The following is a 25381-nucleotide window of genomic DNA, read 5'->3' as shown; positions in this document are numbered from 1 at the left end:
ACACCCTCTCCTGACTAAATGTGGTATTCGTCTGTAAAGCTTCTGGTCGTGACGCAGTGGTGGGCTCGGCGATGATATCCGTCCTATCGAGCTCGTGGTCTTAGTCTCGTTGCACGAGAATGGAAACCTTTGGGGGATTCCTTGGGAACCCGCGTACGTCCTGGCCACCTTAGCACGAAAGAGGAAACTGTCCTGGAATGCACCTACTAGCGCTCGTCTGGCCTTGGTCGTCATGGCTCACTTCATCCCGCGCCTCGCAAGGTGAGGTACTTGCATAGAGATCTCCGCTCCTCAGGAGGCAGGCTCGGGAAGCTGCTCCTCGGGAGGTCTTGGTGTCTTTCTCCTCGCGAGGCAGGGGCCCTAGTGTGGCTCTTGTCCATGAGGTCCTGGAGCTGGGCCGTACTGGGCCTTCGATGGAGCCACGCATTGGGCCGCAGGCAGGCAGGTCTGGGTAATCCCCGATCCCATAACGCCGACTCAAAGTAGCGAACGTGAATCAAACCAACATAATGAATGTGACTAGATGAAATTCCCATGTGCCCTCAATAACACTTTGCTTATTATAATAGACCGTTTTGGCATGTCCTTTTCCACAAAAGGATTGGGCAACCTTGCTGCACTTTATTTACCATTACCATCACATGTCCGTTACAAATTATCTTGCTATTAAACTACCTGTTACCGATATTTCGGTGCTTGCAGAAAATACCTCCGCAAGACCACTTGTCATTTCCTTTTGCTTCTCGTTGGGTTGACAATCTTACTTATCCAAAGGACTACAATTGATCCCCTATACTTGTGGGTCATCATAGATCTATAGCCAAGAAATAGGTGTGTGGAGGACATCACAATCTGATCATTTTGTGCAGTTCCACTAAACTCGAGCTGAGCTTCCCTATTTGCAAAGATATTGAACAAGTGTGATTACAATAACAGTGGTTGTAGATGATGAAACAACAGTCATCCAGATCCCAAACAGCAACCAACGATGCATTATCTATAAAGTGGGGCGAAAGCCTATTTCGAGAGATGATGAAACATGCACACACAAATACAAGCCAATCACCCTTGAAATCACTCTTAAGACTAGCTACTTGTTGGAGTATTTAAAAAAACTACTTGTTGGAGAAAACTAGCCTCGGAGTTGGATGAGGAGGATAGAGAAAAACCAATCTCGCTTTGTGCAGTACAACTGAAATATAGAAACGTTGCCCGTGTGACATTTTAGTAGAACTGCACAAAACACTCTTAAGAAAAAAGGGATTTTTCCAATTCACTAAAAGGTCACAATAGCAACGATGGGGAATGGATAGCCCTGTTTGCAAAAAGATGTAGAAAGGAAACAATTACTGGCCAATAACAATTGAAGACACATACACCAACAAAAAAAGCATGTTCCTTGTCCTAAGGGAAGATAACAGCATGGTTGTTTATCTAAAAGGGTGTGAGGAAAAGATTGCAACACGGATAGTACATCGGCCGAGCTCAGTTTTGGGTGAAGAACTCGGGAAGATCCACATGCAAGATTTTCCACATGCAGCAACATGGGAAGATCGACTGTGGAGCAAGGTCGGAGGGGAGGAAGTTGTACCTAGGGGTCGTCGGGATGTAACTAGGAGGGCGCTAGCGGGCGGGATCTTACCCACCTCGCCAGAGCTTGGTGAGAGAGAATGGCGGGTACCGCAGCGGGACGTGCTGCCTCGACGCCGTCGAATGGAGCAATGATGCACGTCCTCCCTTTCCTCCGACGGACAGGATCAGGCCGGATCAGTAACCAGTGGTGAGAGAGATGAAGAGACGCCACCACCTTCTGGTGTGAGAGAGTGTGAAGATAGACCCACCCCAGCAGGCAAGTTCCATTGTATGTAGTGGAGCTGATTGCTTTTTTCTCGATAATAATCGTTTATATTCTGTATGTGCCATTGAGCAATATAACTTTATTTAAAAATAACGCTCCAAGAACCACTACATGCTCTCAAATTAGCACGTGGGCTGCCATTTCGTATAGAAATGAGCTCCACCGTGTACCCGCTTTGGTGTGGCTGGGAACGAAGTGTGAGTATGTGCACATATTATCTTCGTGGACATACACCACCTACGTGTGTGTGAGAGAGAGATACAAACCTAGAGAGAGATGGTGTGTGGGTTCGTGAGTCTTTTTTTGGAGGGTGCGTGAGACATAGACATGGAATATCTGTCGATGATATCTCAAACAAAAAATGTAACATATGCAATGTGTGTGAAATAGAGGCCTGGTTATATCATATATATAGAGGGGGCGATCCACGAGAAGAGAGTGGAGGGATCATCGGTGTGAGATATCCATAGGATCAAAGAGAAGGATGAAGTTTGTGCATGCACGCGACCGATAAAGAGTGCCATCGAATTTGTGTGTGCCCATGTCAAAGATATAGGGTGGCTGGTGAGGGAGTCCTCGATTAGGGAGTCCTCGGACGTCCGGGCTACGTGACATGGGCCAGACTGATGGGCCGTCAAGATACAATATAGAAGGCCTTCCCCCGTGTCCGGATGGGACTCTCCTTTGCGTGGATGGCAAGCTTGGCATTCGGATATGAAGATTCCTTTATCTGTAATCCGACTCTGTACGACCATAGGCCCCTCCGGTGTCTATATAAACCGGAGTGTTTAGTCCGTAGAGGCGATCATAATTATACAGGCTAGACATCTAGGGTTTAGCCATTACGATCTTGAGGTAGATCAACTCTTGTAACCCCTATACTCATCTAAGTCAATCAAGAGGAAGTAGGGTATTACCTCCATTAAGAGGGCCCGGACCTGGGTAAACATCATGTCCCTTGTCTCCTATTACCTTCGATACTTAGACACACAGTTCGGAACCCCCTACCCGGGATCAGCTAGTTTTGACACCGACATTGGTGCTTTCATTGAGAGTTCCACTATGCCCTCGACAGAAGGTTTGATGGCTCGATCGGTCATCTACAATGATGTTGTTTCGGGGGAGACTTTCCTCCCCGGCCAAATTTTCATATTCGGCGGCTTCGCACTGCTTGCCAACTCGATTGGCCACCTTGAACAGATCGACAGCTACGCCCCTGGTCACCAGATCAGTTTCGGGAACCTAAACTATGTCGCTGATATCCAAAAAGACTTTATCTTCGAAGGGTTCGCGGCCCCGACCATCGCTCTGGCCTTAGATCCAGAGCAAACCATCAGGTACGAAGATGGGAGTGTGGAGCCCACCGGACTCTCCGTTCCAAACCGCATTATTGAGGATCCGGAGGCGATCGTGTCCATGACGAACTCGGAATCAGTCCAGGTTCCCCCTATCATTGAAATGCCGGACTCGCCCCCGGACTCCAGATCCAAACTCTCGAAATCCGCGCCAAGTAGGCATAGCCAGGAGGCTTTCACCCTGGCCAGCCCCGCGGACTCTCTCTTCCACATCCAAACCTCGCTCTTAAACGAGGCACTGAACTTAATGCGATCCCTCGCTATCACTGAGGAATCACTTCCGAGCTATGCCCAGCCCGGACTAGGGGCTTAGAGCAGGGAATTTTACGTCCCACCCACGACCCACTTGATAGCCATTGTCGAAGACTTAACCGACATGCTGGATTATGGCTCCGAAGACATCAACGGCATGGACGACGATGCCGGAGACGAACAAGGCCAAGACCCGCCGATTACTGGATGTTAGACGGCCACCTCCACATATGACATATACATGGTGGACACACCCAAAGAGGATGACGATGCAAACATGAAAGATCCGATAGAGGACAAACCTGATGAGGCACCCCTGAAATGTCGACGCCAGCGATGCCGCTCAAAATCGCGTCGTGGCAAAGACAGTAATACCCGCACTAAAGACGATAACACTCCGGAGGGTGCTGGAGACCCCGAAGCCCCTGTCGAGCCAACATCCGAACAAGACGATGCAAGAAAGGGGCAAGTCAACCCCAATGACCCGGTTGGGAATGGGGACTCGGTAGATAGTAATTATCTACCGCTCTCCAAAGACGATGTGAGCCTCGGTGATGAAGACTTCATCATGCCAGAGGAACCACTCGAGCAGGAGCACTTCAAGCGCCAGCTAATCACCACTGCGAGAAGTCTAAAAAAGCAGCAGCAGTAGCTCCAAGACGAACATGATACACTCAATGACAGGTGGACCCATGTCCTGGCTGCTGAAGAGTATGGCCTTCAACGCCCAAGTAAGAGTTATCCGAAGCGTCATCTACTTCCACCATTCGACGACGAGGCCATCGAGCCCATACCGTCAAGATACGACCGTGCTGATGAACCAGACCGGCCACCATGTGGACGAGATAAAGTGGCCACGTAAGTCCAACACCAACCCTCACCACCTCGTCGTAAAGGCAGAAAGACAATGGCTCCAAGATACACCTACGACCTACGGCAAGACCTCGACAATAGAGTAGGCCAAGCCAGATCAATCTACGGATCAAGGGGGCGTGCCCCAACACAGGAAGACGAGCGTCAATCTTGGCCTGACAGGCATAACCTCACCAGGCCCGAAAACCACATACAGACTTCACTTGAATTGCATCGTGACATCGCCCGATACAGAGGCGCCACATACCCCTTATGCTTCACCGATGAAGTAATGGAGCACCAGTTCCCAGAAGGGTTAAAACCCGTGAACATTGAATCATACGATGGAACGATAGATCCCGCAGTATGGATTGAAGACATCCTTCTCCATATCCACATGGCCCGCGGTGATGATCTTCATGCCATCAAGTACCTCCCCCTAAAACTCAAGGGACCAGCATGACACTGGTTAAGCAGCCTACCAGAAAACTCTATTGGTAGCTGGGAAGACTTGGAAGATGCCTTTAGAGATAACTTCCAAGGTACCTATGTTCAGCCTCCAGACGCCGATGACCTCAGTCACATAGTCCAACAACCCAGAAGCTATGGACCAGGTTCTTAATTAAAAAGAACCAAATTGTGGACTGCCTGGATGCCGAAGCCCTCGCGGCCTTTAAACATAGCGTCCGGGACGAGTGGCTCTGCTGACACCTTGGCCAAGAAAAACCGAAGTCCATGGAATCCCTTACCGCACTCATGACCCACTTTTGCATGGGAGAAGACAGCTGGCTCGCTCGTAGAAGAAACAACACCAGTAACCCTGGCACCTCCGAAGCTAGAGATGGCAACGGCAAGCCACGATGCAAAAAACACATGTGTCGAAGCAATAACGAAGATACCGAAGATACGACGGTCAACGCCGGATTCAGTGGCTCTAAAACTGGTCAGCGGAAGAAGCCATTCAATGGAAACAAAGATGTTCCATCCAGTTTGGACAGAATACTCGATAGGCCTTGCCAGATTCATGGTACCCCTGACAAGCCAGCCAATCATACCAACAGAAATTGTTGGGTCTTTAAGCAGGTTGGTAAGCTAAACACCAAACATAAGGGCAAAGGGCCACCCAGCAAGGATGACGATGAAGAGCCTCTCTCGCCGAACACAGTGGGACAAAAGAAATTTCCTCCGAGGTTAAAACGGTGAATATGAGGTATGTTACTCATATCCCTAAGAGGGAGCGCAAGCGCGCATTAAGGGATGTCTATGCCATAGAGCCAGTCGCCCCAAAATTTAACCCATGGTCAGCCTGCCCGACCACTTTCGATCACAGAGACCATCCGACTAGTATCCGTCATGGAGGTTCGACCGCATTGGTCCTCGATCCAATTATCAACGGATTCCACCTCACGCGAGTCCTTATAGATGGCGGCAACAGTCATAACCTGCTTTATCAGGACACTGTCCGTAAAATGGGTATTGATCCATCAAGAATCAAGCCCACTAAAACAATCTTTAAACGAGTAATACCCGACGTAGAGGCATGTTGCACAGGATCCATAACGTTGGAGGTTGTCTTGGGCTCCCCAGATAACTTCCAAAGCGAAGACTTGATCTTCGACATTGTCCCCTTCCGTAGTGGTTATCATGCACTGCTCGTATGAACCGCTTTCACCCGTTATAACGCAGTCGCACACTACAATTATCTAAAGCTCAAAATTCCTGAGCCATGTGGCGTTATAACAGTCAATGGAAACATGGAGCGCTCCCTCCATACAGAAGAGCATACCGCGGCCCTTGCAGCTGGAGTACAGGGTGGTCTAATTAAGCCGAATACTACATCAGCAGTCAAGCCCCCAGACACTGTCAAACGAGTCTGGTCTACCCTATAGAATTGAAGTCCGGCTCGTCCAGAGCTAGACTAGCAATTCAGCCTCCATCAACCCCAACCTGATAGCAGCATATGTACCGCCGTACATAACTACGCACTAAAGATACCATGGGCAAGGATGGAGGCATATTAAGGTCCAAAATATGGCTTTATCCAACCTAGACCCTCATATTCTTCCTTTCTTTATTTTTCCAAGTTCTTTAAAACCCACATTACCTTTTGATTGTACAAAGGGCGCTATTCCAGGCCCATTAAGTGTACTTAATCATCCACCCTCTCAAAGGATCACACATCAAGGCGAAAAGCAGCGCGGACGTGCGGCAGAGTGTCCAAAGGATCTTCAAGATCATCTTCCTCTTTTTAGGACCTGTATAGAGCTTTCCCTTGTTCTCAACATGTAAAATAGCCTCGAGGCCTATGGCATCCTCTTTAAAATATGTCTTGACGTATCAATCAGACTATAATGGAAATAGTTTTCGCCCAACCAATTCGGTCTTGGCTCATATCCTAATCTGCATTCCCTCTTTTCGTCCTATTGTCATATATAGCTCGGCACGACTTAAATCGCCAGGGGCTCTACCCAGCCAAAACATATTTTTCAAAAAAGAAGTCCGAACACTTTTATAGTACAGTTCGGCATCGTGAATATAACATTATATGCATCGGCTCCAAATCATGTCTTTGGTCAATAGTTGGGTTGCCCAGCTCTTGTGGTTGCTACCTTACGTTCTGCCAGTTCGGCTAAGGTAGTAAAGGGAGAACTACTGCGATTGTGTTTCCGGCTCGTCCGGTTAAACACCTTAGTAGAGAAAGCTGAAAACTGACTCTCATGATGCAGCGAGAGTTGGTCAGCTATTTGGTGACTTAATATAAATCTTTTGTGAATTTTTCCGTATTATACGAAGGACTGGCTTCGGCTCGGTCGCGTTCCTAAGGCATCCCAGTTCGGACAGCCGCACGCGTACCAGGGGCTAGTACTTAACCCCCTCGTCAAACTCCTATGGCTGATTGAAGGTACTAAAGACACATAGTCTGATTGCCTAGTTCGCTACGTAAATCACCTCCTTCACGGACCATGACGTTGGGTCAAGAGTGATTACAGGTTATTCCGAACACCACCGTAGTATCTATGTGGGGGCTGAAGCCGACGACTGGAAAACTTTTAGATACAGCAAATGGCCACACATGAGGAAAAACACTTTAAAATAAACAATATAAATATATTACAAAGTTTTGGCTCATCCAACGCCTGTGTAGTTCAGATACATTCACTCGAATAAAATGTCCTTCGAGCATTGGCCCTCCATCAAGCGGGCACCCTCTAGGACGTCTTCAAAATAGCACTCTGGCGTGCGATGATGCTTGCCTCCGGGCAGACCCTCCATCGCCACGATGGCGGCCTTCATCTTCGCCCAGTGCATCTTGACACGGGCAAAGGCCAGTCGCGCACATTCCATACACGACGACCACTTGACCACGTCAATACGGAGCAGCGCATCAAAAAGTTGCTGCACCAGGCCAAAATAGTTGTTGGGGACCGGTTCAGCATGCCACAGCCAGACTATGACTTCCCTCATGGCCAATCCGGACATCCTATGTAGCTCGGACCATTGCGCCATCTGGTCTTTCAACAGCGTTGGGCGTTCCTGCGCCGCGAACTGTGACCAGAATAGCTTCTCTGTCGTGTGCCACTCCTGGGCCCGGAATGTGACGCCCGGATAATTAAGCTACAGTAATTCCCTGGTAATGGTGCCACGTCACCATGACTACTGTTGTTAAACCCGCATTGGTTCGAATCCGGTCCATATTCAAATTTAAATTAAAGTCAAAACCTTTAAAGTTTTCAAATGTCAGAACTAAAATGTTCATAATGATGCAAATAATCACCAAGTAATTTTCATGGAAAAAACCAACGTTATTTGAATTAATGAAATGCCCCTAACCGTTTCAAAATAGAGCCGATATAGCAACTTTTAACTCATTTATATTTAAACCCAATCCTATTGAATTCAACAACCCTCAAACTTTTTGTGAAAGTACTAGGCTTTTGCCTAGTATTTGTTCTGCTCAATCACACTTTTTTCAAAACTCATGTAGTGCAAGAAATAGTGCAAAACAGAAAAGGATAACATAAAACAAAACAAAAAAAGAAAATAAATAAATAAAAGCAAAGCCCCCTCTTCGTGGGCCTAATGGCCCAACCGGCCACCCATGCCACCAGGAGGCCCATCCCGTCCCACCTTATCCCCGAGCAACCAAACCTAGCCCGCACCCACCACTCACCCCACTCCCCCCAAGTTCGTCCCTCCCTGATCCAGATCGGGATCGGGGGGAAGGGACTGCATCGCTGTGCGCGCCCGTGCCCGGTGCCCACCGCGCCCTCTCCTCCTCCCACGGCCGCGCGGCCGCGCCACCGCCGCCGCGCCCGTGCCCGGGGATCCGCCACCTCCTGCCGTCCTCGCACCATCGCCTCGCAGGAGCTCCTCCCATGGCCACCGCCTAGTTCTGCCGCGCCAAGTCGCCCCTCGCCGGAGATGGACGGATCCCGGAGGCCCCGTCGCGGGTCCGGCCTCCCTCGCCTTCTCCCCCCTTGTCGGAGCCCCCCTCGTCACCGCCCCCGTTGCCGGAACGCATCTCCGGACCCTCCCCGAGCTTACCGTTGCACATCTACAGGGCCTTGTGAGCCCTCTTCCCCTACCCCTCTCTCTCACATCACCGGACCCGGCGGCGCCTCCGCGCGCACGCCCGCGCCCCCGACCGTGTCGCCGCGCCGTTCTGCCGCCCGCACGCTGCTTCCCTCGCGCCGAGGCTCCATGGCCGCACCCCCTGGCCATCGGCCTCGCGCGTCCCCGCCAACACAGCTTCCCGCTCCGTCCCTAGCCGCTCGAGCCCTGGCCGTTGCTCCGGCTGGCCTCGCCGTGCCCTTGCTTTGCCCAGTGGCTGCGTGCGCACGGCCCAGCCGTGGCTGGCCGGCCACAGCCGCCACCCCACCCTGGGTCACTGACCACAGGGGCCCCCGCCCTGGCCAGATGGGCCTATGACAGCCGGGGCCCACCCCCTGAACGATAAATAATAATTAATTAATTAATTAATTAACTTAATTAGTTTATATTAACTAACCTAATTAACAAATTTACCTAATTAACTACTATTAATTATCAGAACAGTCAATGAGAGTAGGGACCCACTGGTTAATTTTACCGGTCAACGATGACTGGACTGTTGACTTTGATTGGTCTCACCAGTCAGCCTCTGTTGACTGGGTAGTTGACCAAGTCAACTGGGCCTACTGGTCAGCCACACAAGCCCTTCTGTGGGTACACTTCTGTGTACCCATAGCAATTTAACATTTAATTTTTGAATTAAAACAAGTTAGAAAATTATTTAAAACTTTGAAAAATTATATAAAATAAACCGTAACTCGTATGGAAAAACTTTGTACATGAAAGTTGCGCAGAACGACGAGACGAATCCGGATACGCAGCCCGTTCGTCCGTCACACGTCCCTAGCATAGTGAACAGGCAACTTTCCCAATCCGATTCATCTGTCCGAAAACGCGAAACACTGAGGATATTTTCCTGGATGTTTCTCCCCTTCACCGGTATCACCTCATGTTGCGTTAGGTCACCCTAGCACCGCGCATTGCCATGTTATGCTTTGTGTTGCTTTGTTTGCTCTGTTATTTATTGTTTTCCCCCTGCGTTACTTCTTTTCGGTAGACCCCGAGACTACTGCCGGTACCCCCGATCGACTACGGTGTTGACGACCCCTTCTTGCCAGAGCAACCAGAAAGCCCCCCTTGATCACCAGATATCGCCTACTCTCCTCTATACTGCTTGCATTAGAATAGTGTAGCATGTTGCTGCCTTTCGTCATCCTATCCTGATGCATAGCCTGTCCTTGCTACTACTGTTGTTACCTTTACCTGCAATCCTAAATGCTTAGTATAGAATGCTAGTGTTCCATCAGTGGCCCTACGCTCTTGTCCGTCTGCCATGCTATACTACTGGGACGTGATCACTCGGGAGGTGATCACGGGCATATGATATATACTAATACTGTTACATTACTTATGATACTGTTCGGAGATGGGGGCTGAAGGGGCAGGTGGCTCCATCCCGGTAGAGGTGGGCCTGGGTTCCCAATGGCCCCCGACTGTTACTTTGAGGCGGGGCGACAGGGCAGGTTGAGACCACCTAGGAGAGAGGTGGGCCTGGCCCTGGTCGGCGTTCGCGGATACTTAACACGCTTAACGAGATCATGGTATTTGATCTGAGTCTGGCTACTGGCCTATATGCACTAACCATCTACGCGGGGACAGTTATGGCTACTCGACGTCGTGGTATCAGCCGAAGCCTTCGTGACGTTAGTGACTGAGCGGCGCGCGCTGGGTTGGACCGCGTAACGCAACTTCCTTTGTAATGGAGGTTGCTAGGTCTGCTCTCCGGCCGCGTTCGCAACGTGCAGGTGTGCAAAGGGCAATGGGCCCAGACCCCTGCGCCATAGGATTTAGACCGGCGTGCTGACCTCTCTGTTGGGCCTAGGTAGGGCTGTGACGTGTTGATCTTCCGAGGTTGGGCATGACCCAGAAAAGTGTGTCCGGCCAAATGGGATCGAGCGTGTTGGGTTATGTGGTGCACCCCTGCAGGGAAGTTAATCTATTCGAATAGCCGTGATCTTCGGTAACAGGACGACTTGGAGTTGTACCTTGATCTTATGACAACTAGAACCGGATACTTAATAAAACGCACCCTTCCAAGTGCCAGATACAACCGGTGGTTGCTCTCTCTCAGGGCGACGAGGGGAGGATCATCGGTTAGGGTCATGCTATGCGATGCTACTTGAAGGACTTCTGTCTACTCTCTTCTGCATGCTGCAAGACGGAGGCTGCCAGAAGCGTAGTCTTCGACAGGACTAGCTATCCCCTCTTATTCCGGCATTCTGCAGTTCAGTCCACATATGATACCCTTATTCCATTTGATACCAATGCATACATATGTAGTGTAGCTCCTTGCTTGCGATTACTTTGGATGAGTACTCACGGTTGCTTTGCTCCCTCTTTCCCCCCTTTCTATACCCGATTGCTGCGACCAGACGTTGGATCCCAGGAGCCAGACGCCACCGTTGTTGACGACTACTACTACTCAGGAGGTGCCTACTACCACGTGCAACCCGCTGACGGCGACCAGGAGTAGTTTAGGTGGATCCCAGGTAGGAGGCCTACGCCTCTTTCAATATGTATCTCAGTTTGTGCTAGCCTTCTTAAGGCAAACTTGTTTAACTTATGTCTGTACTCAGATATTGTTGCTTCCGCTGACTTGTCTATGATCGAGCTCTTGTATTCGAGCCCTCGAGGCCCCTGGCTTGTAATATGATGCTTGTATGACTTATTTTATTTGTAGAGTTGTGTTGTGATATCTTCCAGTGAGTCCCTGATCTTGATCGTACACGTTTGCGTGTATGATTAGTGTACGATTGAATCGGGGGCATCACAAGTTGGTATCAGAGCCAACTGCCTGTAGGAATCCCCCTTCCACACTCTTTTGGCCGAAGTTGAGTCTAGTCATTGCAAAACTTTTACTAACATGGCTGTGCGGCTTACGGGCCCACGTTGCCATTGGGTGGTAGTAGGATCTTTTATTCCTTGACCTATACTCTGGGACTCTGACATCTCTTCTATTCGGGTTAAATGAATTTACTAAAACTCTAACATTAGGTTCTCGTAATTACTTTCTCCCGGAGAGCCCCTTCAGTCCAGATGATCGCTGGCTGCACCAGAATATTTTGAAGATACTCTCCGATGTTTCCCCGAGACCCTTGTGCCCTTCACCGTTGCACTTCCATACCACCGATAAATCCCTATGGAAGGCTACATACACTTGTCGTCCATAACTTCATTTCCAGTTGTTGTTATTACAATATACACTGAAATACTTCGGATATTCTGAGGATCCTTTGTGTCTACTGTCTTGTGGCTCCTTTTCCTCATGAATACATGTATGAATAATTCCTCGCATTTGCCGGGGATTCGTTCATCTCCAGTTGTTCAGGTATTTCGCAAAATTCTTCGAAATGCCATTCGATCTTCCGAAATCCTCAGTAGCCTATTGCTCTTGATCTTCTTTACCTGCTTGCATAATGGTTAATTCCATATGTCAAGCAATATTCGTTAAAATCATTGTGATGAACATTCTGACCATATTGATTCAGCATGTGTGCGAATGCATGCAATCATCAGTTGATCCTTATAAATTATCTTTTCGGCTCGGATGTCTTCCCGAACATGAGCTGGTTTCGACCATTCAAATAGTTGTTGATTGTACCCCTAAAGCGACTCAACTTATCCAACCCTAATCAGAGTGTTGCTTCTGATCCCTTGATTTAAAAATCATAATTCGGTTGCATTTGAGCTTAAATTAGTTAGTTGTTTCTATGCTCTGATCTTCTTACCTTTTTCTTCCTCTGGTTGAGTACCGATGCTCACATTAGATCCCTTGTGGACCACCAGATCCTTTTTGGAATTTATTCGACATCGTCCTTCATATTCATTAAACATTGTGAGCTTTTCTTTGGATACATAATGCCTTTGGTAAATTGTATCCTCTGCTTTGTGAACCATGCTCTACTTTCGAACTTGTATTATTTACTCTGAAGTTTGTGGTATATGTTCCTAAGATGCCCTGATGGGTTGAACCTACGCCTTCCCTAATCCGTGTGAACCCGAAAGATTTCACGGGTCATACTTATCTGGTATTGCACCAGGTAAAACTTTCAACAACTAATGTCATTTTCAAAAAGCGAGAAGTGAGTGGAAGGTTATACATTGAAGAAGTGGGAGTCGACCTTGAACCTTGTGCTCATGCCCATGGACATGATGTATACCTTATCATGGAAGCTTCTCTTAAAATAATTATCCCCTTGTTATAAGTTCATCTTGTATCTGTGGACGTGGATCCGACCATGTTTCTCCTTGATTCCATTTCTCGTGCAAGTTTGAGCACTTGTCTTCTGAAGAGCAATACCCTAGTCCAACCTCTACTTTGATTGGTCATTGAGTATTACCCCCCTAGTATCTCGAGATTATCATGGAACTACAAAACTTCTTATGAGTTCTTCATCAAGTACTACATTCTCACTGATTCCCATTTTTCACGGACTCTGAGTTAACACTCAAAGACACCGATAACTGAATCGAGTCCGCACCGCGATTAAACAACTCTTGGTAACCTTCATTACTTATGAGTTTGAAATCGATCACGTCATTCCTAGCCTGCTCGGCTATATCATTCTCGTGCCGATTTTAACTATGCTACCTGGTCCTTAAATCTCGGAGCACAACTTTCGACGATGAGCTAAGCTAACGTCGATCTTGCCCGTCATATCATTTCGTCTTGAACAGCAAGCTTGATTTCAAGTTTGTGTCGTACCCATGGTTCCAATAGCCATTCGCTTCATCATTCTTTGACTTGATGCCATCGTCGATCGATTACATCTTCATGAAATATCTTGACAAATGTGTCGTGATCATCATCAGCATTCTGAGCTCTTCCAGGCTATCAACTGAATTCATGATGAGAAATACCATCCTTGCCCTCAATGATTTGTGTTATCATTGACCACTTTATTGCCTTCCGTTCAACACAAACTTGTTCATGTTTTGTGTTATACCTTGAGATCCTTGCTATTCAGCATTTGTTCTTCTTTGCCTTGGAGTATTACCATCTTTTATGTTAAGAATGTCATGAGAATTTCACCACCTCTTAATAATTCTTGATATAGTAATACTTCTCGCCATCTTCGTTCATATCTTGGTCCCCGTGTGGTTTCTAACCAGGATACCAGCCATTTAACTATGGTGTGTGAAGTCAAAACTTCTAGCAACCCTATTGCTTGTAAGTTATTGGTCGATAGTTTCATTCTAAGTCAATTGCTTATTGAATCACCCTTCTAACATTGATCTTGCTACCTAAGTCCAGATTTCCGAGTGCACCTTTCAACCAATGATTAAATTGTGTATGTTTCCCTCGAGCATACATCATTATATCATCTGATCTGACAAATGCTATCTCCTTGTTCACATAATTGTGGGCATCTGTCTTTTTGAAATCTCAATGAATTGTCGCTGAGTTCATCAGCCACCTCCTCATCCCCTCCTTGGTTTAATGATGAACCCATGGTTCGGAACTTGTTTCCATAGTTTATTTCCCGAGGATCTTACAATGTCAGCTCGTCAATTGGTGTAGCATCTTTTCTTCTCAGACATCCTGAGTCCGAGCTATCCTGACACCAATCAGATCTGAATCTCGGTCAGATATGATGGTTGGAACATATTCCCAAGAGTTATAACATTGGTCCTTAACCCGATAAGGTGATGTCGTCCTAACACACCTGCCTGGAGGGCCTACTGTTATAGTTTCCTTTCTAGCAAGGTTAATCATTCTTCCATAAGTAAATTGTAAGACTTATTCTATGAGTTGTTCCTGATGGATCCCTTGTGTATCCAAAGTCTGACCTTTGCTTGCAGACCATGTCAATGCTATCCCGAGGCATGTCCGTGGTAATCCGCTTTTCAACAAGAACATTTGAAGTCCAATGCTAAATGTTTCTCGCTCAATTATCCAAACACCGTTGTATTGGTAATGTCATGGAATTTCTCTCCCCTACCTAAAGAGTTTTCTACATTATATCCTGTCATGGATATCGTGCTCTACTTGTCCTTGGGAAGGATATACCCTTGAAATATGTGTTTAAACACATTTTCCTTTCCATTGTCCTATTTAATCTGATAATCATGTTTTTCTCTCCATTGTTTGGTTTAACCTTTCTGGTGATCTATATGATCTAAGCAGTAATATTCTTCTGCCTATGTAAACACCTTGGTGTACAACCGTGTCAGTAAGACCTTGCTGCTTTTGTTGATAGCATTCCGGTAACCACCGATGGACGAGAACTTTGCCTATTGGTCCGCCTCGTTCAACGAGCAGGAAAATGGTTCTCTTCGTCCCTCGCCCTTGGTACCAATGGTTTTGCCGACATAATCGTTAGTCTATCCTCTGACATGCCCTGCTTACATGATCATGCAAGACGTCATCTCCCTTCCTACTTTTAACCCACATGGTGGGCCCATAACCCACAGTTCCACAGGATCGGAACCTGACTCTCCTGTACACCCTGTTGTCAAAGTTATTCCTCACGTTTGACTTCGTATGTAATTCACGGGCCACCTTCCTAGTGATCTATTCTAGTACCAGACGCAATACTTAATCCCATTGCCCTTAACCCCTTTCACCCCCTCCCCGTTTCAGGCAATGAATGATTGCCTACCCGCTTGAAGCTTCCTATTACACCTTACCTTGCTCTCGATGAATTTATTGAACTTTAACTCGACACATGACCCTATGTCACGTTCACTGAGATGGCCCCAGGTACCTATCTTGTTTTGAGCTCCGTCCTTCCTGAGTCTTTCCCCCTTACTCCACGCCTTAAATCTCGGGACGAGATTTCTTGTAGTGGAGGAGAATTGTGACGCCCGGATAATTAAGCTACAGTAATTCACTGCTAATGGTGCCACGTCATCATGACTACTATTGTTAAACCCGCATTGGTTCGAATCCGGTCCATATTCAAATTTAAATTAAAGTCAAAACCTTTAAAGTTTTCAAATGTCAGAACTAAAATGTTCATAATGTTGCAAATAATCACCAAGTAATTTTCATGGAAAAAACCAACGTTATTTGAATTAATGAAATGCCCCCAACCTTTTCAAAATAGAGCCGATATAGCAACTTTTAACTCATTTATATTTAAACCCAATCCTAATGAATTCAACAACCCTCAAACTTTTTGTGACAGTACTAGGCTTTTGCCTAGTATTTGTTCTGCTCAATCACACTTTTTTCAAAACTCATGTAGTGCAAGAAATAGTGCAAAACAGAAAAGGATAACATAAAACAAAACAAAAAAATAAAAAAAATAAAAGCAAAGCCCCCCTCTTCGTGGGCCTAATGGCCCAACCGGCCACCCATGCCACCAGGAGGCCCATCCCGTCCCACCTTATCCCCGAGCAACCAAACCTAGCCCGCACCCACCACTCACCCCACTCCCCCCAAGTTCGTCCCTCCCTGATCCAGATCGGGATCGGGGGAGGGACTGCATCGCTGCACGCGCCCGTCGCCTACTCCGGTGCCCACCGCGCCCTCTCCTCCCGCGGCCGCGCGGCCGCGCCACCGCCGCCGCGCCCGCGCCCGTGGATCCGCCACCTCCTGCCGTCCTCGCACCATCGCCTCGCAGGAGATCCTCCCATGGCCACCGCCTAGTTCTGCCGTGCCAAGTCGCCCCTCGCCGGAGATGGACGGATCCCGGAGGCCCCGTCGCGGGTCCGACCTCCCTCGCCTTCTCCCCCCTCGTCGGAGCCCCCCTCGTCACCGCCCCCGTCGTCGGAACGCATCTCCGGCCCCTCCCCGAGCTTACCGTTGCACATCTACAGGGCTTTGTGAGCCCTCTTCCCCTACCCCTCTCTCTCCCATCACCGGACCCGGCCGCGCCTCCGCGCGTGCGCCCGCGCCGCCGACCGTGTCGCCGCGCCGTTCCGCCGCCTGCACGCTGCTTCGCTCGCGCCGAGGCTCCATGGCCGCACCCCCTGGCCATCGGCCTCGCGCGTCCCCGCCAACGCAGCTTCCTGCTTCGTCCCTGGCCGCTGGAGCCCTGGCCGTTGCTCCGGCCGGCCTCGCCGTGCCCTTGCTTTGCCCAGTGGCCGCGTGCGCACGGCCCAGCCATGGCTGGCCGGCCACAGCCGCCGCCCCACCCTGGGTCACTGACCACAGGGGCCCCCGCCCTGGCCAGATGGGCCTATGACAGCCGGGGCCCGCCCCCTGAACGATAAATAATAATTAATTAATTAATTAATTAACTTAATTAGTTTTGATTAATTAACCTAATTAACTAATTAACAAATTTACCTAATTAACTACTATTAATTATCAGAACAGTCAATGACACTAGGGACCCACTGGTTAATTTTACCGGTCAACAATGACTGGACTGTTGACTTTGACTGGTCCCACCAGTCAGCCTCTGTTGACTGGGCAGTTGACCAAGTCAACTGGGCCTACTGGTCAGCCACACAAGCTTCTGTGGGTACACTTATGTGTACCCATAGCAATTTAACATTTAATTTTTGAATTAAAACAAGTTAGAAAATTATTTAAAACTTTGAAAAATTATATAAAATAAACCGTAACTCGTATGGAAAAACTTTGTACATGAAAGTTGCTCATAACAATGAGACGAGTCCGGATACGCAACCCGTTCGTCCGTCGCACATCCCTAGCATAGCGAACAGGCAACTTTCCCACTCCGATTCATCTGTCCAAAAACGCGAAACACCGGGGATATTTTCCCGGATGTTTCCCCCCTTCACCGGTATCACCTCATGTTGCGTTAGGTCACCCCTAGCACCGCACATTGCCATGTTATGCTTTGTGTTGCTTTGTTTGCTCTGTTATTTATTGTGTTCCCCCTCCGTTACTTCTTTCCGGTAGACCCCGAGACCGCTGCCGGTACCCCCGATCAACTACGGTGTTGACGACCCCTTCTTGCCAGAGCAACCAGGCAAGCCCCCCCTTGATCACCAGATATCGCCTACTCTCCTCTATACTACTTGCATTAGAGTAGTGTAGCATGTTACTTCTTTCCGTTATCCTATCCTGATGCATAGCCTATCCTGCAATCCTAAATGCTTAGTATAGAATGCTAGTGTTCCATCAGTGGCCCTACGCTCTTGTCTGTCTGCCATGCTATACTACTGGGCCGTGATCACTCGGGAGGTGATCACGGGCATATGATATATACTAATACTGTTACATTACTTATGATACTGTTCGGAGATGGGGGCTGAAGCGGCAGGTGGCTCCATCCCGGTAGAGGTGGGCCTGGGTTCCCGACGGCCCCCGACTGTTACCTTGAGGCGGAGCGACAGGGCAGGTTGAGACCACCTAGGAGAGAGGTGGGCCTGGCCCTGGTCGGCGTTCGCGGATACTTAACACGCTTAACGAGATCTTGGTATTTGATCTGAGTCTGGCTACTGGCCTATATGCACTAACCATCTACGCGGGGACAGTTATGGCCACTCGACATCGTGGTATCAGCCGAAGCCTTCGTGACGTCAGTGACTGAGCGGCACGCGCCGGGTTGGACCGCGTAACGCAACTTCCTTTGTAATGGAGGTTGCTAGGTCTGCTCTCCGGCCGCGTTCGCAACATGCAGGTGTGCAAAGGGCAATGGGCCCAGACCCCTGCGCCATAGGATTTAGACCGGCGTGCTGACCTCTCTGTTGGGCCTAGGTAGGGCTGCAACGTGTTGATCTTCCGAGGCCGGGCATGACCCAGAAAAGTGTGTCCGGCCAAATGGGATCGAGCGTGTTGGGTTATGTGGTGCACCCTACAAGGAAGTTAATCTATTCGAATAGCCGTGATCTTAGGTAACAGGACGACTTGGAGTTGTACCTTTACCTTATGACAACTAGAACCGGATACTTAATAAAACGCACCCTTCCAAGTGCCAGATACAACCGGTGGTTGCTCTCTCACAGGGCGACGAGGGGAGGATCATCGGTTAGGGTTATGCTATGCGATGCTACTTGGAGGACTTCTGTCTACTCTCTTCTACATGCTGCAAGACGGAGGCTGCCAGAAGCGTAGTCTTCGACAGGACTAGCTATGCCCCTCTTATTACGGCATTCTGCAGTTCAGTCCACATATGATACCCTTATTCCATTTGATACCAATGCATACATATGTAGTATAGCTCCTTGCTTGCGAGTACTTTGGATGAGTACTCACGGTTGCTTTGCTCCCTCTTTCCCCCCTTTCTATACCCGATTGCCACGACCGGACGTTGGAGCCCAGGAGCCAGATGCCACCGTTGTTGACGACTACTACTACTCGGGAGGTGCCTACTACTACGTGCAGCCTGCTGACGGCGACCAGGAGTAGTTTAGGTGGATCCCAGGCAGGAGGCCTACGCCTCTTTCGATCTGTATCTCAGTTTGTGCTAGCCTTCTTACGGCAAACTTGTTTAACTTATGTCTGTACTCAGATATTGTTGCTTCCGCTGACTCGTGTATGATCGAGCTCTTGTATTCGAGCCCTCGAGGCCCCTGGCTTGTAATATGATGCTTGTATGACTTATTTTATTTGTAGAGTTGTGTTGTGATATCTTCCCGTGAGTCCCTGATCTTGATCGTACACGTTTGCATGTATGATTAGTGTACGATTGAATCGGGTGCGTCACACGGAAGAATTGCGCAGCGTCGGCAGCACTCTTTGGAAGATCCACAAAGGCATCTGGAGCAATCCATAGTCGAGTGAGCAAGACATACTTATGGTTGCCGAATTTACTCTGTAAAAGAAAAGGCTTACCAACCGCTATTTGTTTGGCCTACTTGATCTCTTCGTGCGCCACTCGAGATTTGGCCCGCGCTTCCTCGGCCTCTTTAAGGGCCTTGGCAAGGTCAGCCACCTAGGCTTTATTCTTCTCCTCTAGGGAGTCACACTTATTGGCGGCGTCCTTGAGTGCTTGCTCCACTTCGGTCACCTGATCCTCGTATTGGCAGCGGACGACCTGCTCGGACTTCAGGTCCTCGGCCGCTTTATCAGCGGCCGCTTTGTTCACCCTTGCCTGCTCCTTGGCCTGGGCAAGTTCACCCCTAAGGGCCTCGACTGCAGCAGCACTGCCTACAATCATACACATAGCAACGCATGAGCTTTGACTCAAGATCAGCATATTAATACATGCATGAATGAAATATTTTGAAACATACCTTGGGCTTCATCAAATTTCTTGTTGATACGAACGAGATCCTCATCAGCCAGCCCCTGCTTATGCTTGAGCTCGAATACTTCGGCTGCCTGGGCGGTTGCCGCTAACAGTGAAGCATGTGTCTCAACATATAAAAGTACATTATCTCCTGCAAATATTATCGATCCTCTGTTCACCCTTTTTCAAAAGTCGACCAGAGTCTCAGGGGCTACTATCTGTACACATGCATCTTTTTTATATGAAAAGCGGTCAGGAATATTACATCACATACCTCGAAGCCTGTTAGCAGGCTAGTGACGGCCTCGTTCAGCCCGCTCTTGGCAGACTAAAACTTTTCAATCACCACACCCATCAGGGTGTGGTGCTCCTCCACGATGGAAGCATGTTGCAGTCCCTCCCTCCGTCGATGCCCATGGAATTTTGAGTGCGTAGTTATGTACGTGCGGTGTGAATGCCACCACTTGATCGGGACTAAGACGGAGGCCGGATTGCTAGTCGAGCTCCTGATGAGCCGAGCTGTCCTGCTGCAGGTTAGTTCGGATCCTCTTGACGGCATCCGTGGGCTCGGCAGCCGAATGAAGGTTTTGCTTGAGAAGGCTGCTCTGTGCTTCTGCTGCTAAGGCAGCTGTGTGCTCCTCTATACGGAGGGAGCGTTCCGTATTTCCATTTACTGTTATGACGCCACGTGGGCCGGGCATCTTGAGCTTGAGATAAGCATAGTGTGGCATAAATCGGGCAAATGCGGTTCGTCCGAGCAGCGCATGATAGCCGCTGCGAAGGGGGACGATATCGAAGATTAACTCCTTGCTTCGGAAGTTGTCCGGAGATCCGAAGACAACCTTTAGTGTGATTGAGCCCGTGCAGCGGGCCTCTACGCCCGGTATGACTCCTTTGAAGGTAGTCTTTGTGGGTTTGATCCGTGATGGATGAATGCCCATTTTGCGCACTGTATCCTGATAGAGCAAGTTGAGGCTGCTGCCACCGTCCATCAGGACTCGCGTCAGGTGGAACCCATCAATTATTGGGTCTAGGACTAGGACGGCTGATCCGCCATGCCAGATACTGGTCGGATGATCCTGACGATCAAAAGTGATCGGGCATGATGACCATGGGTTGAATTTTGGGGCGATTGGCTCTATCGCATAAACTTCCCTTAGTGCGCGCTTGCGCTCCCTTTTGGGGATGTGTGCAGCATATATCATGTTCACTGTTTTGACTTGAGGGGGGAACTTCTTCTGCCCCCCTGAGTTCGGTTCCCGGGGCTCTTCGTCATCGTCCTCACTTTGCGATCCCTTTTCCTTGTTCTCGGCGTTTAACTTGCCGGCCTGTTTGAAGACCCAACAATCCATGTTGGTATGATTGGCTGGTTTTTCTGGGGTGCCATGTATCTGGCACGGACGATCAAGTATGCGGTCCAGGATGGATGGTCCCTGACTATTTCTTTTATACGGCTTCTTTCACTGACCGGACTTTGAGCCGCTGAATCCGTCATTAACTGTAGTATCATCGGTGTTATCACCAGTGCTTCGGCGCTTGTGTCTGTTACGTCGGAGCTTGCCGTTGCTGTTTTTGACCTCGGAGGGGCCCGCCTCGCTGGCTGTGTTTTTGCTATGAGCCAGCCAACTGTCCTCACCCGCGCAAAATAGGGTCATCAGTGCCGTGAGGGCTGCCATAGATTTGGGCTTTTCTTGGCCGAGATGGTGGGCAAGCCATTCGTCACGGATGCTATGTTTAAAGGCCGCTAGGGCTTCGGCATTTGGACAGTCGACGATCTGGTTCTTTTTAGTTAGGAACCTAGTCCGGAATTTCCTGGCTGACTCCCCGGGCTGTTCAACTATGTGGCTTAAGTCATCGTCGTCTGGTGGCCGGACATATGTACCTTGGAAGTTGTCGAGGAAGGCCTCTTCCAAGTCCTCCCAGCTGCCAATAGAATTTTCAGGCAGGCTGTTTAACCAGTGCCGAGCAGGTCCTTTAAGCTTGAGCGGGAGGTACTTGATAGCATGGAGGTCATCTCCCCGGTCCATGTGGATGTAGAGGATAAAATCCTCAATCCATACCGCGGGATCAGTTGTCCCATCGTATGATTCGATATTCACGGGTTTAAACCCTTCAGGGAATTCATGGTCCATTACATCATCAGTGAAGCAGAGAGGGTGTGCGGCGCCTCTATATCGGGCCATGTCGCGACGTAGCTCCGATGGAGTCTGTCTGCGGTCGTCGGCTCGGGTGTGACTAGGTTTGTCACGTCTGAATAGGTAGCCATCATTACGTGTCGAGGAACGTCCTCGTGATCTGTAAATCGATCGGGTATATCCTGCTTTATTGTTCAGGTCATGTCAGATGTCATATGTATTACCGTGAGCTGATTTACCTCCGCCTTTGCGATGAGGCGGGGCGGGCTGTTGTTTGGCTTGAGTTGCCGCTTTGCCCCGTCCACGTGGTGGTCAGTCAGCCGCATTCCACGATGGTGGTATGTGTTTTGGTGCCTCATCGTCGAACTGAGGTAGTAATTTGCGCTTCGGGTAGCTTTTGGCCGGGCGCTTGAGGCCGTATTCTTCGGCTGCTAGGACGTTGGTCCATTTATCATTGAACAGATCTTGGTCAGCTTGTGTCAGGACCCCGATTCCAAGTCACATCGATCTAGCCGGTAACTCCTCATATCACTTTGCGGCCTCACACACGGTATTCCACGGGTGTCGCCTTACCATGGCCCGGGACCGTTTGCGCCTTTTGGCTCACGTATATGATAGTGTCGCTAGCATCCATATGACAAAGAACCCGGGCCGACATGGCTAGTCGTGAACCCAAAGCGGCACAGACCTATGGAGACAGGCATACATGAATCACATCGAACATGTCGGTCATCAACGAGTGATTCCGGGCTGTAGCACTGGGCTAAAAGGACTCCGGGGAACCCCGGGCTGTAGCAGGCTAGGCAGGACTCCAGAAGTCACCGTGTGACATTTCCCCGAAGGGACAGACATAGGGACGAAGTGAAACACATGCCGGCCAGTCAAGTGTCCTGAACAGTAGTGCTGGGCTAGCAGGACTCCGGTGAACCGGGCTGTAGCGGACTACTATGGCTTGAGGAACACTAGACTACATTTCCCCATAAGAAAGGCTGTCAAGGATAAACAACTAGATTGTCGGATCCCACTCATACCAAGCATTTCAATCATACACACAATATGCCCGATATGAGTACATACAACATGGCATCACAACAAAACTCTACAACTCAAGTACTTTATTTAAAGGCTCCAGAGAGCCATACATAACATGTTCATACAGATAGGGGTCACATGGCCCAACACTCAAGTCATACAAACATACAAGCACATTCGGAAGCAACTAGTCTGAGTACAGACTCTAGAAAGAAAGAAGGCTTCTCGAAGCCTGTCTATCTACATAGGGCTCTCCATGGCCAGGATCACCACCTGGGTGGCTAGTCACTCGTCGACGTCAAGGTCTACGTAGAACCCATCGGAGGGGGCGGTGTTGTTGTCTGAAAACAGTAATTAAGCAAACATGAGTACAAAGGTACTCAGCAAGTCTTACATCAGAACCTACTATACATGCTTATTCTCAAGAAGGTGGTGGGGTTGATGCAGCAAGCCAGCTTTGACTCTTGGCTAAGCTATCCTACAGAACATCACCAGTAAAATAGTTTTCGCACACGAGTCCACTACTCACCAACACAATACTCCACCGGGGATCCTCCCTCGTCATCCTACGAGAGGGCCATCCTCGGTACTCACACTTATCTTGTGTCTTTTATTAGTATCCATTAACTTGTCTATGAACTGTATAGGCAACCAAGTAGTCCTTTACCGCGGACGCGGCTATTTGAATAGTTTTATACCCTGCAGGGGTGTACTTCTTCATACACGCTTTCACCACTTACCGCCGTTTACACGACATGTACTCGGCAACCTTCAAGCGGAAGCCCAGCGAGGGTGTCGGCCACGGCCTACCTAAACACTTAAGTCTCTAGTCCAGGTTTATCGCCTATCCAGGTTCCATCCGCAGGGAGTCCGGCCGAGGTTTCCACATACGGCCCCGAACGATGTGAACAGGGATCCCGAGACACCAAACGGGTGACTCGGTACACCGTGCCACGGTGTATCTACCGCAACATAGCCCAGCCCTAGGGTCAGCGCTACGCACGGCCGCCAACACATAACCTACAAACACCAGAAACTATTTGCAACTCCTGGACAGAGTACTAGGGTGGTTAAGAAGCCGAGAGGGTCAATTAAGGATCCCAATGCATGGTAGTAGCTGAATCTTAAATCACACATACAGATCTCAGTTCTTAGGGACGGCCTCAATGAAACAACCCACCATGTACTCCTACATGGCCTCTCATCGATACCTTTACCAAAACATGTTCAACACATCCCTCACATTACCGGCATAAGCATTTCACTCTGGCCCATCACCCAGATGAACCAGACCTGACACAACTCTAAGCATAGCAGGCATAGCAAGGTAGGAATCACATACATGGCTCAATCAACTCCTACACATGCTAGTGGGTTTCATCTAGTTACTGTGGCAATGACAGGTCATGCAGAGGATAAGGGTTCAACTACCGTAGCACACAGCAGTTTGAATCGCGTTGTCTTAATGCAGTAAACAAGAGCAGAAGCGAGAACATGGGTTTGTATCGGAATGATCAATGGTTGCTTGCCTGATGGAGTGGTAGTGGGATACTTCCCTTCAGTTGGATACTCGTGAATATCCTCGGAGGCAGAACCTACCACGAAGAACACATCGGAACACAATCAACACATGACGATATGCAACAATATGATGCATGCTATGACATGGCAATATGAATGTGTCTTGGCCTAATGCAAGCTATAACAGAAAGGAATGAACTCATTTGAATCAAAGATTCAAATATTAGCTCATTAAACATGGCCTTAATAGTGCATTTCCTTATTCTTCTTAAACAGCAAGGTAAACTTGTTTTTTCATGCATGAAACCATTACAGATGGATAGATTGAATTTTTCTGATCATTTTTCATATACAAATCTTTGCATTTGGGGCTATGGTTGATTTTCTATGATTTTTAGAAGTTTTAACTATTTTCTGGAAATTCCTGAATAAAAATAAATCCAGAAAATGCATTACTGCGTAAGCATTGCGTCATGCTGACCTCAGCAGGTCAAAGGCGCCAGCCCAGGTCAAACCTGACTGGTGGGCCCCTTCTGTCAGCCTCTCAGCTAATTAACAGGATTAGATTAACTCTAATTAGCTGTCAGTCGGGCCTGGGCCCACATGTCAGTGACTGATTTAATTAAAATTAATTAAAACTAATCCTAAATTAGTTAGCAGACCGGCCCCACC

The sequence above is a fragment of the Triticum urartu genome, chromosome 4 (assembly GCF_003073215.2).
Source record: "Triticum urartu cultivar G1812 chromosome 4, Tu2.1, whole genome shotgun sequence".
NCBI lineage: Eukaryota > Viridiplantae > Streptophyta > Magnoliopsida > Poales > Poaceae > Triticum > Triticum urartu.
Note: the sequence above shows the minus strand (reverse complement) of the source record.